Consider the following 12,449-nt stretch of genomic DNA (forward strand, 5'->3'; position numbering starts at 1 on the left):
AATATATCAACATAAGATAACGTACAAATGCCAGTCTGCTTTGTCAAAACTGGTCCTGTTTCAAAATCATGATTCTACGTTTACTAGCTAGTAACATATTTTTCCCCAACATCGAACAATATGGGTTACTTTAAGCAACAATAAAGATCACAAAGGCTAATTTTTATCTTGTGTTAAAATTCTGTTTGGTTTAGTTCACCTGTGTTGGTGGACCTAAGTTTGAAAATTTACATTGAGCAAAGCAGTAATAACATAGAAATGGAGCAAGAGTCTCTTTCCAAAGTAGATTAATGAAAGAAAGCTTAGACTGCTGACAGAAAGCTTTCACATTGCATGAAAATCCCTCTTCCTGGGTCACCATTACTCTCAGAAGGGCCTGCTGAAAGTAAGAAATTCACAGCCATCCTGCTGACATGGAGAGAAAGAAAACTTCAAAGTAAACCTTGAAAAAATGATTTTTAAAGCAGTGGAGTTGAGGCTTGACCCAGTAATAGATTTTGAAAGGGTGTTTGGTGTCTCTGCGGTAAGTCGGGCTGTCCGACGGACAGGGCTCCCAACCCGAGAACAACCAAGCTGGAGGCGCCTTAAAAGTGCTATTGATTGACTATAAACAAAGACAGGCAAAAGTACTGGATAGCAGAGAAAAATGTATTTTGGGAAAGAGGTTATTATGCTCCTTCAGGATGACTAATACCACAGCTACAGAAATTCATTTTACAACAAATATTTTTCGAGATCCTACAATGTGCCTGACACTGGATAAAAGACCCATTTCTAACCCCAAGGCATTTGCAGGCTTCTTTCTGTGTCTTAGGGAGCTCAGCGTTAGGCGCAAAGAATCTGTGGCCTGTACGCAAAGCTCAGACATGGCACTAAGCATCATCACACTCGTATCGAATTTCTCTGCAAGAAGAAGTACAGAATGATGCGTTTTGGTTCCGTCACAGAATAGCTGGGTAACTTACAGCATCCTCTTCACGTTTTTGGCTTTAATTTTCTCTTGGCCATGTATGAGGTCGCTTGAGAGCAGTGTGGGTTGGGAAGAAAAAAACAGACTATTCCTAAATCTGCTCCCAACTTTTCCACTGAAATCTGATTGGGACTTGATGTGCCATACAGCATTAGAATATGACTTTTTCCCAGTGGGAGGGAACCAGGAGATGCAGTAGGTGAGGAAAAGGAATTAGGATGCGTTCTCTATAGGTACCAACTGCACACATCAAATACTGCAAGCACATAAAAAGGGAAAGAGGCCAGAAGACTGAGGGAGGGGTGAAGGGGTGAAGGGAAAGGGGTGAAAGAAGGAATTCAGATGTACATGCACCAATCCCACAGTGTGATACAAAGTGATCTGAAAACAATTTGCAATAAAAGGGAAACAGATGACCTCTTCAAGATCTCTGTGAGCAGAGTCTTCGCAAGAATCAATTAGAATCAGACCATTTGGGGTTACTAAGACAGGTAGAGATTATGCGGCAGTGACATCGTTCATCACCTCAGCACTCTGGCACCTGGCCTCAGAGTGTTGGTGACTGAGGTACACAGAACATTTCACAAGTCCCAGTGGATGGTCCAGTGCCAGTCAGGGAAACAGGCCCACATGAGAAAACTGTTCTTCTTTTGCATGCCTTCCAAAGAATATGATATAATTGGTTGCTTCAGAGGCATCACATCTGGAGTAGCCCTATGGAATAGATTATAGTGGTGGTTGAGAAACCAAGCTTTCTCTTTACTGATGAAGGGAACTGGCTTCCTGTCCTTGGGACAGTCTGCTGTCTTATCTATTGTAGCTAAAGCATTCTTTGACCAGTGTACTGAATGAACTTTCACTAAGTGGGAAAACAAAGCAAGAATGAAAACCTACCATCCTAGAGAGCAACCACATACAGGCAGCACGGGGTCTCCACTGTCACTCGTCAGGTAAGCATCCAGTGGCAGACTGAATTCAGGACTGAAGCAATGGCAGGAAAAAGAAAGGCACCTTGTCATCTAATAGGACAGGAAGTGGTACGCTTGGGGGAAACTCAACAAAAATGGAACTTCAGGTAGCAACAGGTTCTGTTACAAATCACAGCTCCACACCCGTGCCTGGCTCCGGGTGTAACAAGGGTCTCTGCAAATGTCCACCAGCTCTGTGCAATTACAGCTTGCTAGTGGCACCCCAGGGGCCTGTCCTGAGGGGTGGGGGCCCTAAACCTGCCTGGCAGCTTCTGGGTTTGGATGCCTGCGGGAACCCACTGAGCACTCCAATCTGCAAGCTTTGAACAATGAGCAAGGGAAGGCTGGGCAATTCTAGATTAACGTGTTTTCAGTTCATCTCCACGGAGAGAGGGTCTCAGATGCATTTTATCAGGCACCCAAAGCATGCCTCTGGATTGAGCTGCATTCTTGTCTTGTCTGTCCTTCCCTGCTCCATTCTCCTCTTCTTCGTTGCTACTTCCTGAGATCATTCCCAAATAGAATACTCTCGTGCCAGCTTTTGTCTCATGGTATACTTTATGAGGATACTGAGGCTACTACATCAAACAAAACCCTCTGCCTTGGGGCTTGCCTACTGATGTCCCCCTTGGAGCACAGCAGAATGTGCTAGAAGGTGGCACAAGCTGTGGTGGGGTAACTGCAGAAAGATGTCGGAACTGTTTTTATAGATATGGCATTTCTTTGAATTTGGTATATTTCATAGTAAAAATTCATGTGAATTTTACCTTTTTCTCCACGATTACTTCCAAGAATGTTTTACTATAAAGATATGAGTTTTGTGACATTTCTATAATGACTAGAGTTTTATAGTCACTTATTGGCTGGCCTCCCTATTTCTAGTATTGCCACCACGTAAATTATTCTTCATAACATTCTAATATGCAAATTTGGTGAAGTCTTTCCTTTGCTTAAAAATTTTCAAGGGACTACTGTTTGATGAAGTCCTGTGAAGTTCAAACTCCTTAACATGATTCACAAGGTCTCGCATAATTTGTCCTGTGCGTGTCTGCCCAGCCACTTGCTATTCTCTCACTGACATTTATCATCCAACCTTAATGAATTTTCTTTACCCGCTTTAATTCTCTATATTCTCTTGCCTTTGGGCATTTGCTCATTCTGTTGAATCAGCCAGGAATCTTCAACCCACTACTATTGAAGCTGCCCTTATTCAGCTTCTTCTGTATGTACGGTCTCCTGGGAAAAGTGTTCTGTCTTTGTCTGGTTGGTGCTGGTCTGAGTGCAGCTTCTACTTCTCAGGTGTTCTCTGTGATAGCACAAGATTCACCCTGGTTTTTTGTGCCTCTTGGTCTGGGGCCGCAACAGAATCGTGGGGCAACAGGTCACATTCCACTGGTCCCCTGGTCCAGTGCCTTGTCTAGGTAAAATCTATGAAGTTAGAGTCTTTAGAGTCACTGAATTCAAACATTATTCCTAGAATTTCTGGCTTGCAACTTTTTTTAGGTCTTTTACTTGGCATTGTCAGGTCCATGCGGTGAAAAATACATAATGATATCCTGATTTTAGGTTGATTAAGAATAACTAATTTAGCAATTATTAATTCAAGTAATTTAGCATAATGACCCACAGAAAGCCCCTGACAAAGGACAGCTACTATGATTTTAATAATTTTTATTGTAAATATTAGGTATTCAATGTGTAAGAATGAAACATTTGAATAAATGCCAGAAAAAAAATCCTATTTCGTTCCTTTGCTCATTCATTAATGATCAAGGTAATTTTCATTGTCTATCGATGTCAAAAGCAGGCACAGCAGCAGCAGGGGCAGCAGAAGTGACGATGCTGAGATCTGTCCAGCAGTGTCCGGGAAGTGTTTGTTCCCCACTCCATCACCTCCCATGTGCATACGCATGCGATACAGCAGTATCATTTCTAAAGGACTTTTTAAATAATTAGGTAATGAGGGTAATCACAAAAGAGACTGTGGCAGGCTGAATCAGACCCATCTGCCTGCAAAATCATCCTCATCCTAAACCCTGGAACCCTGGATATGTTATTCGTCAGGGAGAAAGGAACTTTACAGATGGGATGAAATCAAGGGGAGCTTGTCCAGGTGGGATCCTTGTAATCATAAGGTTCTCATGAAAACAGGAGGCAAACAGAAGTAAGAGAGAGGTGCTGAACACAAGAAATGAGGGGACAACGTGCTGGGGGATGTGAGCGCAGCCTGGGGAATCCTGGGGACACTGGAACAGGCAGGAAGCAGATTTCGCTGCAGCCTTCAGGAGCAACTGGCCTGGTTGCCACCTTGATTTCAGCCCCCAGAGCCTCATTAAAATTTTGATCTGTAAGGAATAGATTGATATGAGTTGAAGATATTGTTTATTAGCTTTGGTGATTGGATACAGGGTAATTGGGAAAAATGACACAGACTGGAGATGCACAAAATGTTACAAAGTTTTAGTACATTTTTGGATATTTGAGGCTAAGAGATGGACAGGCATACATTTATACCTGGTGGATGATCTCTTATCCTGTTTTAAAAAAAAACTGCAGACAATCTGAATATTTAATTTACTTAATCTATTTAAATCAGTGGACTGTGCTCACCTTCCCCACTGTGAACTCCAATACACATTCACATATCTTTGTATTCGTAGTGATGCAATTTTAAGTATTATGACTCTGTACTATATTTTATTGTGTGTACTGTGGAACTGGCCTCTATTCAGTTGTTTCCTTTCAGAAAGTTTCTATTGCACATCAATGACTCTAGCATAATACAGAAATATTCCTGTCTTCTAATATACTACTAATAATAGTATCTTAATTTTCTCTCAGTTTTGATGACTTTGGAAGATTTTTAGGAAATATAAGCACCTTAATTGTGTTAAAACTTCTTATTCATGAAGAATGTATGTGTGTACATTTAGCCTTCTTCCTATAGGTGTCTCAGTGGGTCTCAGACTGAACAGTTGATGTATTGCTTGGCATTTTATTGTTGTGACTATGAATGGAAACTTTTCTTCCATTTCCACCTAGTCTTTGCATCTCATTTCCTTGCTTCAAAAGCTTATGCTTGATCTCTTTTTTAGTCTCCTACCTTGCAGGGTCTATGTTTTGGGGATGAAAAATGAATTTGTTGTCCGCAATTTTCTTTTGCTTCCTGTGATACACCTTTTGCTAGAATAGATTCTTTATCTGTCTTTCACGTGTTATATTCCCTGATGTTTTTGTCTTTTCTACTTTGAAGAATATCTAATCTTCAGTGTTTCTCTTCTTTAAAAAACAATCATGTATTTCAAATGGTTCAAGTCTGAGCATTCTGTTTTCTCTCTGTTAATGCATCACTTTCTTCTTAACTTTTCCACTAGATTTCTTACCATATTCCTGGTCTTCCTTTAGAATAAGACTGATTAAATGACCTGGATCTGTCTCCCTACAAATTTCAAGCAATTTGGGGAGTGTGATTTACAGCAGAATAGCAGATGCTGACAGCTGCAATTGATAACACACAAATCCCACCCCCCACCCATTGGTAACTTAGTGTAAAAACACTTGTTCTGTAATAAAGAGCTTCATTAAAGAAATGGAAATCTGTTACCATGCAATTACTGAAGATAACAATATGTGTGAACCCTTAATAAAATGCCCGTGGCTCCTACTTTTTAGCATGTATTTTCACATGAAAAAGTAATAGTATTTCCCACTTTTATTAAAGCTTTTTCACCTGATTTACATTTTTTCTCACAGAAATACAATTATGCTGCTGCCTCTACGCTGAGTAAAGAATGCAAGATGTTGAGACGCAGATGCTGTGTGATTAGTTAGCTGCTTTCACTAGTAAAGCGACTTTTACACAGACTAGCCTCTTGGTGATGTCAATGTAATTTCTGTGGCAAAATTAACATCCAGTCTCTGTCACGGTCCTTGAGCGATACTACCTGTTCTACGTGTAAGTGCCACAATTGTGAACACTGATGGTCTCCTGTACTCACCGTAGCTTTCTAGACTTTGCAATTGCATAAGTAGGTAAGATGTTTCATGATAAGACTGGTAATGATTCTAGTTTAGAGCATTCTGTAGACATAAAAGAGTTTTAAAGTAAATTTTATCATTTAAGGTAAAAATCATTGTGCATGCAGTGATTGCTAGCATGTAAACAGAACTTGGTTCTTCCGAGAAACTTCTATTCATAAAATTAAAGCTGTCTTTCAAATAAATGTGAAGGAAATATCAGAAAGTGATTTCTTAGCCCAAAGACTAAGTAGAAATGGAGGAAAGACAAAAGGGAGAATTTAGAGAAGATTTAGGCTGTGCAATTTTGCATTCCGGTCCTTAACGTCTTTCCTGATACCCTAATCCACTCCAGATTTGCGTATAGAGCTAAAATAGGCTTAGCAGGGATAGCACAAAGGTCACTTGGAGAAGAAAGCCTTCAGAACTGAGCTTACCACACAAAGTAACTGCTTAGATGGTTTTCTGTGTCATGAGGAATAAATTTGGAAATCTCACACCTGAGGAGTTAAAACCATATTTAACTTACTGCAAAACCCTGTTAAACAGGTATTCAAGGTCTGGTTAGCTTTCTCCCACTATAACAAATGGTGACACATCACATCATATCAGGACTGGGCAAAGCCACCTACCTCAGGCTGGGGAGCCTAGAATCGAGAAGGGAATCAGGTTCCATGGCACCCTCCAGAGCACACCCCACTGCCCTCAGTACCCATCCACCAGCCACATGATTAGAGCTTTGTGACCAAAGCTCTAACAAATGGGTCAGTGCAAGACACAATATTCAAACTATAGGTGCAAACAATTTTCTTACAAAGAAATAGTCAACAGGTTTGTTAAGACAAACACCCAGAAGCATCCTTTGGGACATTTAATAAGAAAACAAGATGAAAGAGATCATTTTACATTTAAAGGGGGCTATCAACTACATTTGAAGCCCTGTATAATATGAAGAAACAAAATCCAAACTTAGGTGCTGTTTTATACTTGCTCTGTACTGATTATAATCCCAGTTAGCCCTTACCACTCTCTTATTTTACTTTATTTACTAAAATGCACCTAAGCTCCATTCAATGCAAATTAAAAAAAAAAAAATCCTCTACAAACCCAAGAGTAACTAATGACTCTGAGTTCTTGTACATCTCTTTTAAAACATCTGGTTATACTGCAGGAAACCTCATTGCTAGAGGAGAAATGATTACAGATCACCAAGTACAATTTTATTTGCATGATAATATCCTTGGCTAAGAGGAGAGCTTTGGTTCTCTGATGTACCAACCTGACAGCTGCTTCAGTGACCTTTAGGTATCACCGCGCAGTCATCAGCGATGATATCCCTTTGACTCCCAGCATCTTTTGTGGTTGTGCTCGGATCTGCACTGATGTCTTTCTCCTCAGCTGTAGGAAAAGACAAATCGTGAAGGAAATACTCTGACGTTGACATTTAAACAAGTAATTTGATATCAGAGAGGCAAATAACTTCAAGTTTTTATCATTTTAAATTTGTGTCATCCTGGTGAAATGGATAAAAATCAAGGTAAAGCTTTTCAAAAATACTCATGGCTTGTATGGAGATTATGTATAAGAACAGTCTTACCTATAAAGGTGGGAGGTAGTACATTAAAGTGATTTCATACATACACATTTATAGGCACACAGTTACTTTTATATCCATTTATAATGGACACACACGAAGAAAGAATAGGAAATCTGATAATGTGCAAGCCTCAGTACGGATATGCAGGAATTGCTTGGATGTTTATTTCAATTGCTGAATGCATAACTTTTTATGATTTAAATTTTTAAAATATTGATACTTACATTAAAATTTCAAGACATGTAGAGTTTGCATAAGGCTCTTCACCCTTAGATAAGACCATGTGCTACAGAAGGAAAACTAGGTACTAAATATGCAGAAAGCCACCTGTCACCCCGACGCACTGCCGCGGGAGGCTGTGGCAGCGCTCAGAGCTGCAGCGGTGGTCAAGCCCATGCCTATGCCTTCTTGCCTCTTCGCTTCCTGATCCTGTCTGGTGCCTGCTTCTCTGCAGTCACAGCCAGCAACACGCTTGGGATAGGACTGGAGCGCTTTCCCACTGGAGTCTCCCATATGTTCATTACAGAAAACGTGTTTGCATTTTCACTGCAGCACGCCGCATGCACTGACACTGCCTGACTGTGAATTCATGGCTGGGAGCGAAGGGGAGAAGGAAGGACTGGCAGAAGAAGTGAAAGAGAGCTGATGAGAAGAATTCCAGCCCAAGATGGCTTCAGAGCCACACAGGACTGGAAGCTCTCCTCTTTGGCATGGTTCTCACTGCAGAATGCCTGGGTGACTGTGTTCATTTTCTCTCCTTTCAGGCCCTTTCCCACAGACGTGCCTGAAATTTCATCACTCACAGCAGGCCATGAACTTTCTCAGTAGGAGACCTCTTGGAGACCAACATGTTTAACTTCCATTTGGTTCAAAACTCTCTAAAATGATTTTTCCCTGATTTTTTATTTGATTGACTCTTATTTCATGGATTCAGCATCGCTGACATAATCTGACTTAATTCTGTATCATTTAGATGGATGGATGACAGAAGGGATATAGGAATGGAGAGCGGAAAGGTAGCGATAAGCTTCCTTTTTGCTGATTTTAAAGCTTGGTATTAGAAAACAAATGAGGGCACAACTGGCATGCAAAAAACAAAGTGAGGAACACTTATTTACAGGATGCACAGTTTTGTGCTGCTTCCAATAGACAGCTGTGTGGAGCTCACAGCATCTGTTCCCACAAAGTCCACGACCTTTCCAAGGTTTCTAACCTCAGGCAACCTGAAATCGGTGGTCCTATTGTGACCAAGTTTATTTGTTCCGGACTAGCTGATCTTTTCAATTGTGCATGATATCAGTTTGCTGGAGCTGCCACAACAAAGTACACAGATCGGGAGCTTAGAGAAGCACATGCATTTGCTTACAGTTCTGGAGGCCACAAGCTTGGAATCAAGGTCCCAGCCAAATCTTCCTCCTCCTCTTGAAGGTTCTAGAGGGCAGTTTTGCCCTGTCTCTGTCAGCACTCGGCTTACTGCAATTTCTGCCTCTGTCTCCACACAGCCACCTTCGCTTAGTGAACATCTCTGTCTTGACCTGGACTTCTTCTAAGGGACCAATCTTCAAATTTTGGGCTCACCCTTATCCATGAGACCTCATCTTAACATTGCAAAGACCTTATATTCCAAATCAGTTCATTTTCTTAGATGCCACAAAGGCATGGGTTGTAGAGAGACCATTTTCAAACTCCTATACCTACTGAGAAATAAATACTTTTCTGATATGTGGGTTTCTGTATGAAAAGTTCAGAGTGATTGTGCTTGTACTTAGGATATGTATGTTTTTTCATTTTTTTCCAGCTGAGAATTTCCTTTGTTTTTTCTTATATTTTCCTTCTACAGATTGAATTTCTAAGTTTTATTTTAGTTGTGAAGGAAAGTTGTAGATTGTTTCCAAGAGCAGTGCCCTTAATTCTGATTGTTTCTTTGGAAATAAAATCCACAGACTAAGTCACGTGACAGCACAGGCTCTGTAGGGCTTATGCTCTACACTGTGAGTTCTGGACAGAAGCCCCCCCCCCCAGTGTTGACGTCAGCTGTGCTTCTCACCTGTCCCTGCCCATCCCTGGATGTTCTGCCCATGAGCAATGAATGCATTTGTTCTTCTTTACCAAAATCCTCAGTCTTCAGTGACCTCACCACACCACCTCTTCTGGGAAGTTTTTCTCCTCTACTCAGTATCCTTCAGGATAAGATCAGTTCACGTGTCCTCTGCCTTTCTGTATGGAACAGCTCAGTTTGTGACTTCAGTTTCTGTGAGTTTAGCTCCGAGCACTGCTGTTTCTTCTGGTGTTCTCTAGAGAACAAGGAACAGATAGCCTTTTCTGAGAGCTGGCACACAGGGGATAGTAAGAAGGCATAATGCTCTATAGAAAGTAAGAGGTCAGCAAGCACTGCTTCTCCTCTGTGATCACTTTGTCTTGTGTTATTTGTGAAGAAGTGTGCATGTCCCAGCACACAGGGCCAGGGCCTGAGCTCTGCTCTCATTAGCAAGCCACACATCTCCAAGTGCACAGTTGTCACACAGCTATACTCATACCTCTGCATGGATGTGGTGGAGAAAGGAAATCTCAGATTGGTCTAACTCTTAACTCTTAATGCGTCAAATCTTCTCTTTTTCTTTAATGGAGCTTTAGTAGAAAATTCTTCATTCTTCACAGATGTCACAGGGGTTTAACTCAGCAAACAGTTGTGTACTTTTTGGTGTGTGCATGGTAGAATAAAATGATTATAATAACAGTATGACTAACTTTCAATTTACATGACACTCGATACATATTAAGAATGAAAAACTCAGTTTCTAGTGTCCATAGGAACTGTGCGGTATTTATATTGCTATTCCAGATGTACATAGAAGGAGAGGAGACTCAGAGATATTAATCCCTGTGTGCCATGGAAGATACAGATATGACATGGAGCAAAGCAGAGGTCTGAACTCCATGAAAGCTGGCTCTAAAGTCCTTATCTTTCCCCTCTGTGGTGCTGCCTTCTTTCTTGTTTAAAACGTTGCAAAATAAGCTTACAGACTGGGCAGCATCTCCTACTCATTCTAGTACCTCACTATAGCTGCTGTGTTTGCTCTGCACAGTATCCTGCTCCTTCCCCACCAGCCTCTCTGCTCTGTGTTCTCCACAGCACAGCACACTTGCCGCTGTGTGGCCCGCTCATTTCACTTCCCCACCTGCCTTTTCCCGTGTATCAATAATCACCACATTTCTTCAGAGAGTAACAAAGTCTGTGCCCAATCAAATAAAGACCTTGGTGTGTTTTTCAGCTCACTGTGCATTGATCTAACCTGGAAAATTTTTCTCATTAGGAAAAGGGAACTCAGGGGAAAACTCATGGAAGTTACAAAACAGAGCATGGTCACAGGTAGGAACACTATTTTACTCTTAGCTCTAAAAGAGTGGCTTCCTCTGAATGCCTAACAAATAGTCTTTACTTCCTTATTTCTTTAAATGCTCCAGGGCTTTGCTCTTTACAAAAAACCAAAAAAACCAAAAAACAACAACAACAACAAAAAACACATACTTTGCATATACACACCACAGAGAGAGAGAGAAAGAGACAGAGAGACAGAGAATTCCTAATAGAAATTAAGAGGAATATATATATTGAAATTAAACAGGAATACAAGTTATTAGAGTTCACAGATCTTAATCTTGGTTGCAGGTAATTTATTATTTTCTTGATTTAAACTCACTGTGATGAAAAAAGTCAGCAGGACCAAGTAGTCTTTTTATTTTTCCTTTTTTCCATGTCAACAACCTCTCAGGCCCCAGATTCAGTAGCAGTTCAAACGTCTAAATAAGACATTCAAAGACAACCCTTCTTCTTCAGCTTGGTAGAAGCCTAAATTTATGGAAGACATTCCAGGAGCCCCAGTGAGCGTGAGTGAGTGGAGAGAAAAACAGCCTCCAGGATAAAGAGGGAAAGCAAAGGGAAAAACAAAGGCTGAAGTAGGAAGGAAAGAAGCTGGGTTGAATCTGACCTCCAGTCTCAGTTTTTTGAGGAATCTCTACACTGATTTCCACCGTGGTCCCACCAATCTGTGCTCCCCCCAGCAGTGGAGGGGGTTCCTTCTTCTCCACAGACCCCCTACACTTGTTATTTGTTGATTTCTCATCAGCCCTTCTTTCTGAAGTGAGATGAAATCTTAGCCTTGTTTTAATCTGTACCTCTTTAATAACCAGTGATAATGAACTTTTTTGCATATTTATTTGCCATTTGCATTTCTTCATATGAGAGCTCTGTATTTATCTCAGATGCCCAGTTTTGGATTGGGTCTTCAAACTTGGGAATCTGATTTTTTTTTTTCAGTTTTTCATACGTTCTAGATGTAAGTCCTTTGTCTAAAGGACAACTGGATAAAATTTTTCCCCCCCAAAATTGGGTAGTCTTTTCTGTGGGTGATTTCTTTCATTACATAAAGGCTTTTTAATAGAATGTAGTCCAAGTTATTCATTCTTTGTATTATTTCCTGTGCATTTGGGTTTTCTTCATGAAATCTCTATACCTTTGTCTTCACGATTTCTGTCTGTTCTCTCTTCCAGAAGATTTAGTATTTATGTTTTAATATTTAGATCTTTGATCTATTTTCATTTTAGCTTGATGGATGATATGGAAAACACAGAAGAAATGGACAGATTCCTGGACACATATGAATTACGAAGACTGAGTCAAGAAGATATAAGTATTCTAAGTAACTCAATGTCAGCCAATGAAATTGAAATGTGATTAAAAATCTATGAACAAAGAAAAACCTAGGCCCTGATGGATTCACTGTTGAATTCTACAAGAAACTTGGAGAAGGCCAAATGTCCCTAATGCTGAGACTCTTTAATGAAATTGAAGACAAGTATTTCCAAAATCATTCCTGGAAGCAAGTATTATTCTGAT

General features: G+C 40.5%; 1 long non-coding RNA gene across 1 annotated transcript; it reads right to left on the minus strand.

The window, feature by feature from the left end:
• Positions 1-3,594: 3,594 nt before the first annotated feature.
• On the minus strand, positions 3,595-8,088 carry LOC134471300 (uncharacterized). Its single transcript, XR_010040671.1, has 3 exons — positions 7,777-8,088; positions 7,235-7,353; positions 3,595-4,283 (listed from the first exon to the last, which is right to left on the minus strand). It is a non-coding gene; the product is annotated as an uncharacterized LOC134471300 (long non-coding RNA).
• Between the last annotated feature and the right edge of the window lie 4,361 nt (positions 8,089-12,449).

Source organism: Cavia porcellus, unplaced genomic scaffold (genome assembly GCF_034190915.1).
Source record: "Cavia porcellus strain 051 isolate PalLab524CR breed Dunkin Hartley unplaced genomic scaffold, mCavPor4.1 scaffold_1, whole genome shotgun sequence".
NCBI classification, from domain to species: domain Eukaryota; kingdom Metazoa; phylum Chordata; class Mammalia; order Rodentia; family Caviidae; genus Cavia; species Cavia porcellus.